A 6995-nucleotide genomic window follows, 5' to 3' on the forward strand; every position below is an offset into this window, starting at 1 on the left:
CGACTTTAGGAAGAGGGTAAATCGACATGTCATATACTAATAAACTGTTGATGATTACGAATGACCATGATTGTAGGAGCTGAATAATTACGGAGCATACCGTATATGGTTGGAACATCAATACAAATTTTCCCTTAATTTTCCTTGAATTGGTTTAAGAGGAGGTTTGCGAGCCTTTCGGTGATGTTGAGCCGTGTGTTTGATACAATACATTCATATATAATATATAAACCGTTGAATCTGGTTGGTTAGGCAAATCGAGAATCTGGATGATGCATCCGTTATTAGAATTGACCATCTCTCCTCGTCTTCACAGGTGTAGCAACTTCCGGCAGCTGTGTACTTACGTTGTTAAAAAGACTCGTGATGTATACGAAAAATGTAATGCATTTACATAGATCCACTTAAGAAAAAGGTATAAACTGGGGTATTAGAGGAAGATTTGAAATTCTTGAGTTGCTAGGACTGCATTCCATGGTGTTAGCCCTTCTTTAGAAGTCCATCCTAAATTCGTGAAGCTCCTTCCTACTAACAGAACTTCTTAAACGGCAATGTTACGATGTGATATATTTTGCCATATACGAAATTTGATTATGATTAGTTTTACCATTTTGCTGAATGTGCTTATAAACAAATTGTTGCTATAGATGAAATGTGAGTTAATCTAATCGACCTTCGCTGAGTAAAACATTATTGACAGCCTTGTGGATTCATTTCACCTTTTCTGTAAAAGGCATGAAGCTTTAGATTTTATCCAAAAACGAAACCTGGACGCCAAAAATTAAATTTGGAATTTCTTTTATCCAACCTAAATAATCTGATTTCCACTTGGTAAGAAATAATAATAATAAAGTATTAAAGCACTTTATCCGTGGATAAATTATGATTTTCCCCCCAATAAATATGTGCAATAAACAAAGATTCGTTATTTCATTTTAACAACACATTCAATTCAATATAAATGATTACAGAAAACTGTAACCAAACGATTCGACTTGAGGTGAACATTATGGTAATCTTGTAAGGAAATTATAACGATACACGTTTTTCTTTAAAGCAAACCTTACAGAACCGTATGAAAACGACTACCATCATTGTGACTTCAATTCAAATCGTTTCGATATATTTTTAATAATCCTACGGAAGCACCTCAACTCTTTTCTAACATACAATATTATAGTATAACCATTCCCTATATTATAACAATAACTCGTATCTTCATTGTACAATTCCATATAATTTTACAGGAAAACGCATTTATCGTAATATCATAAATAGACCTTAACGTATGTGGTTACCATAGCACTTATGATTTTTGTATAATTTGGAGGATTCCAGATAAAGTTTTTATTTATGCGGGATGTTTCTGCTGCGTCTCAATATTTGCCTAACTGCAAAACAAATGAATTTTTTTAAGCAAAAAGAATGAATAAACAAAGGAAAAACACTTACTTTTCTTCTACTGGCTTGTACAGGTCGTAGTATAGAATCTGATTCCAACAAATGGTGTTCTCTGCTTACACTTTTACATAATTCCACAATTAAACTTATGAAATTTTCACAAAAATACTGTTATGAAAATCGTAAAACACATTAACGGATTCCATTAGGCGGACTTATGAAATGCTTATACATAACTTATGGAATGCATAAATGTCTAATGAAATCAAAAGTGCACAGGTTCATAAGTTGTGACTTATGAAATTCTTAAGTACTTTTTCCTCAGTGTAGTGGCTTGAAATTAAGGGGGAAGGACCATTTTTCGCTGAATTGATATTATTTTTTGAATTTTGGGAATCATAAATTAGCTGTTTGAATAAATCAGGATCTATAAAACTACAGTACCCTAAAAATCGTCAACATATGGTTCGTTGCGAGATATATTTGATTTAATGAAAAAATTCAGTAATTTTCGTAACAATTGAATAAGTTAAAAAACTGACAGTAAGGTAAAAGTGCGCATAGCATATCCGCCCCAAATCAAAAGACGCGAGTAAAGCTTTTTATATAAAAATTGAACTAATTCTTCCATAATTTAAAAAGGGACCAGCATCTTCAATAACTGCGAGCTCACCGGTCAAATTACGACTGATATGAGCGGTTTAGGAACAAAAGCATCAGCATAACTGGTTCTAAGGAAAAATATAGAGTGCCGAAAGCTCAGAGTAATTAAAAAAGAACCAAAAAACTATGAATATGTAAATAAAGATGTATTTCCAATATAAATAGCATATTCGCAAGAATTCTTGTAGTGATCTACCCAACTATGACAAATAATAATGTTACCAGGGTGACAGTTTGATCATGAAGAGGGGTACTTTTTAGTTATGAAGGAAGAGTAAGAGGGGATGGATATCCTAAAATTGAGTGCTATGCGCACTCTTGCCCCGACCATGGGGCAAAAGTACGCATTTGAGTATTCATAAGAAAATAACTATTTCTCGGATTACAAGCAAAACCAAGAGATATCTAGTATTACGTTTTGAAGATGTGTGATGAGAGTAATAATTTGTAATCATGCCGATTTTCTAGCGCTTTTCTACCAATAGTTATTTTACGAAAACTATTAGGTGCGCACTTTTGCCCCACTTTACTCTATTAGTCAAATGTATTTCAAACTAGACATTTCTCTGCAATTTCATTCATTTCATAACTTATTCACATTTTGACAGAACTACCATTTTTCGATGTTTTTGGTGGTAAAATGAAAAGTCCTGATATTAATAATAATTCATTGCGACTGGTTTTATTGTGATTCATTTTAAAATAGTTGATGATAAAATATTGTTACTCAAACATGTTTGCATTTGCATATTGTCAAAGTACAAAAATTGTGTAGCATATATATATATATATATATATATATATATATATATATATATATATATATATATATATATATATATATATATATATATATATATATATATATATATATATATATATGTATATATATATATATATATATATATATATATATATATATATATATATATATATATATATATATATATATATATATATATAATGCATACTGCTTCCCTCCAATGATCAAATAAAGTACCGATTAATGCATAGAAAACTACGCATTTTCAATAAAAGTGGAATAACCCATTAAATGGGTAAAGAGTTTGTACCCATACGTCAACCTGGATATGTTTTACCCATTACCCTTATTTTACCCTTGTACGTCAACCTGGATATGTTTTACCCATTATTTCTCGCAAAACTGTTACAATAAAATGCGTAAAAAATACCCATTCATGAAAATCGCGCCAGAATGAAAAATACTGTCAATAGAATTAATTCTGAATTAAAAAAAACATGAAATAACATTCATTTCACATTATTGTCTCCTTATAAAAGTATAGGAATCTAGATAGAGATCCTATTCCAAAACTCCTTAACAAAGTAAAACCGCAAACTGGTATTTTTGATGGCTGGATCTTTTGGCTGCTCTAAATATGCTGAACTGGTGCATATTTGCAACATCCTCAGTAGTCTAAACAGCCGTTGTTTTCGGAGCATTGCCGAAATGTTCCGTTTCCGCCACGGACTCTGATGCAGGCCGATAATTTTCAGGTTCCGCTACGATCCTTAGTTTGCAGGTTAACTTGCTTGAAATAATTCTTAAGAATTTTTCACCCATTGTTAAGATCAACATACCCATTGACATAACCTCATCGAGTAGTTGTGAAATGAATAAAAATACTCATTGTTAGAAACAACGAAATACCCATTTTTGACAGCTCGAATAACTTCCGAAAATGGGCAATTTGAATACATAAAATGGGTAAAGTTTTTTTACCGTGTAGATATAGTCCCGCACGCGCTCGCGACTCATATGACTATGAGCGGAACACGCTGTTCAGCTTATTTTAATTTCGCTTGGTCTTCAGCGCAACCTAGAGGTCGGAACGCAGCGTCTCAGTATAGAAGACGCTACACCACGCAGAAGACACCTCTTACTGCTTCTTGAAACACCAGTTATTCGGCACCATAATATTAACAATCTTCGTCGTCTTCTCACAGGCATAATCGACGTAATTATTTAAGTTTACCCGAATGTCCATCGTTACTCCTAGCTATTTCATTACGTGTTTTAATGCCTCCTACGGTTATCTGAGACCGCTAAAACGCTTTGGAGTTGCTTACAAACACCATTACCATTTTGTGGTGGGTCAGCTGTAACCCAACAATCTCCGATCCCATGGCCAATCCAACAATCTCGGATCCCATGGGCAACTTTTGCGTTCAAACGCATGAGGAAAGCGTTAGGTCAAGTATAGATTCTTTGGGCACTCCCGCCGTGATCCTAATCGACTTCTGCCTAGAATTTGTGTCGTAGACCAGACCGGCACTTGGTTCTGAGAGTTGCCTTTCAGAACGTTGTACATGTATTGGAGGATTAGCATTTTTGTGCTGCGATGCCGCTATAGCCTCCCAACTGGCGCTGTTTCACGCATTTTTGACGTGTATCGTTACCACTGCGTACTATTACGATTACTTCTTCGGAACCATTCAAATTAATCTTTTACAAGGGCTTCCGTAGTGCATTTTTCAATGCCATGTTGGAGACTCCATCGGAACCGGGAGCTTTCTGCACTTTTAGAATCTTCGCCACTGCCAGCAGTTTAACATTGGAGACATTCATATCTCCAGCAGTTTCTACTTCTGCCTTTCCTTCTTATGTCGTCTTTGGGTCGTGCTCCGGGATTAGAGCCTCTACGGCTACCTTCAACTTATTTGGACACATTTCGACAAGTGTTGACGGTCCCTTGATCATCGCCGTCACGACACTATAGTCTTAAGGATTGACTTCAGTTTCTCGGCATATTACTTTGTAGCAATTCGTGCCTCTCTATTTGTTTTGGTTCTGGCTCGTTGAATGCGACAGGCAGCACGGAGAGTGCTTAGAGTCTGGAGGAAGCGTATGCTGGGTGGCGTCTGCTCATTAGATTCGGTTTACTAGATGTTTTTGTATCACATGCCCTCGTTAACGTTTCTGTCAGCTTGTCTGCACCTATGATCTAAACACCTGTTTCCATGCGAACAGCCTCAACAGTTTCTTGTCGAAGTCTTCCATTTCCTCTCGACAGTTCTCGGCCACCGTATTGCCGAAGGGTCCCGTTGGCCAATACTGTAATTAATCGCCTGATGGTCGCTGTAGATACACCACACTAACTCTCCAGTTCACGTCTTGCACTAGCGCTGAACTGTACAACGTTACATTGTGCTAACAATGCCTTTTCATTTTGCGGCAGTTCCACTGTCTTTCCCCAAACTTGCGGGCTCCTTCGGTTCCTTTTCCTCTCCAGACTATTATTCTTTTGACGAAACGAGTATACTGGTCACCCTTCAACATTGCAAGGGCGTCTGCTTTCGCTTCCATCACGGTCTTCATGGTGTCTTTTCGGCGTTTCCAAATCTCTCCAACAACACCATCTGTTCGCTTCTCAATTTATTGTCTCAGCTCACTTTGGGCAATCCAGTCTACTGATTTGGCTGTGTAATTCGGTGTCAGAACCTGAAACCTTAGATTCCCTTGGCGTCATAGTGGTTTATCACCGTTTGTTTTCAGTTATGCCTCCAGGAGTTGTTTTCGTTGCTGCGGCAGTTACGGCTGCATATGCTGTTGCACTTGGTCATTTTGTTGGGTCTGCGACATTGCGAACGAATTCATCACACTTACTATGTTATTATTTTTCCCATTTTTAATTGTTTTATTATTTCGTTAATAGGGTTTTTAACTTTCTGGAAGTCACATAAAAAACTACACGAGCTATCGCGGCGGGCACTCAGTCCACATTCCGTTAGTTTGATAATAAATTGAAAACTGTTGCATATAGAAACAATTGAGTTCAATAAAGTAATAGAGTAACTAAAGCGTCAACGATTGGAGAAATGCTTAGTTCGAAATAATCCCGTTAGGTGGCGTTAGTATATATTGAAATTAACTCTTCGGTCCGCAGCCTCCAATTCAATCAAATTAATAAATTTCAAAATTATGGTTCTCAATCGTGTTTCAACGACATCAGATGCGGGTTTATCAAAATGATCACAAAATTCATATAGTGTCAGGAACCGAGGCCAGTTTTTCGAAAACTTTCGATGTTTTGTCGAAAATATTGGGGTACCTTACTCTCCGAAGATCCAGAAACATATTTATCGGTTTTTAAATTAGTCTTGCGATGTATGAAATTTTATAATTTTGCAAACCAAATGCATTGGGCGACATTGTGAGGAGCTTTGAAAGTAGTGGCCACTTTCCGGGATATTCCAGGAACCTGGTTTCATAGGAAGAAGGGTATTTTTGGATCCATTATAAAACCCGTCTTGTGACATGTCAAACTTCATGATCTTACAACACAAGTGCCTTGGCAGACATATTGAAGGTGTTTGCTTCCCTTTTTAGGGAAAACCAGGCTCCTGAAAAGCCAGGGTGTCGCCAGCTCGACTAAAAAATCTTCGAAATGTAATTTAGTGCACTTGTTTTGTAAAAACATGAAGCTTGACATGTCGGAAGTCGAGTTTTGGAATTTGTTAAATAATTGTTCTCCTTGCCGGTGGAACTAGGTTTCTGAAATATCTCGGGGTGTAGTCAATTCGACAAAAAATGGCTTTCAATTCAATCTTGTTTTAAAAACAAAAAGAAATTGAAATCCGTATTGTGAAGGGTTGTATGGTTCCGGCAAAGAAATGCTCCTATTCTGGAACATCTGTGAGTGTCCCCGAAACAGATTTCAATTTCCGTCATTACATCATTTTTGCTAGAAAAAAACACAAGCGGTGGTGCACTCTGTGCACATTAACTGCCAGAAAGAAAAATGTATTTTTGAAAACTCGATCGGCCCACACCCAAGTCGATTCCTAGTCCCAACAGGAGTGTCTCTTCTAGTTTTGAGCCAAATCGAACAAGTTTAGCTACCGGACCGACGTGTTCGAAGTTTGCATGGGATTTTTAAACAATTTATATGGAGAAAGCACGATTTCTA

This window comes from Topomyia yanbarensis, chromosome 2 (genome assembly GCF_030247195.1).
Source record: "Topomyia yanbarensis strain Yona2022 chromosome 2, ASM3024719v1, whole genome shotgun sequence".
Lineage (NCBI taxonomy): Eukaryota > Metazoa > Arthropoda > Insecta > Diptera > Culicidae > Topomyia > Topomyia yanbarensis.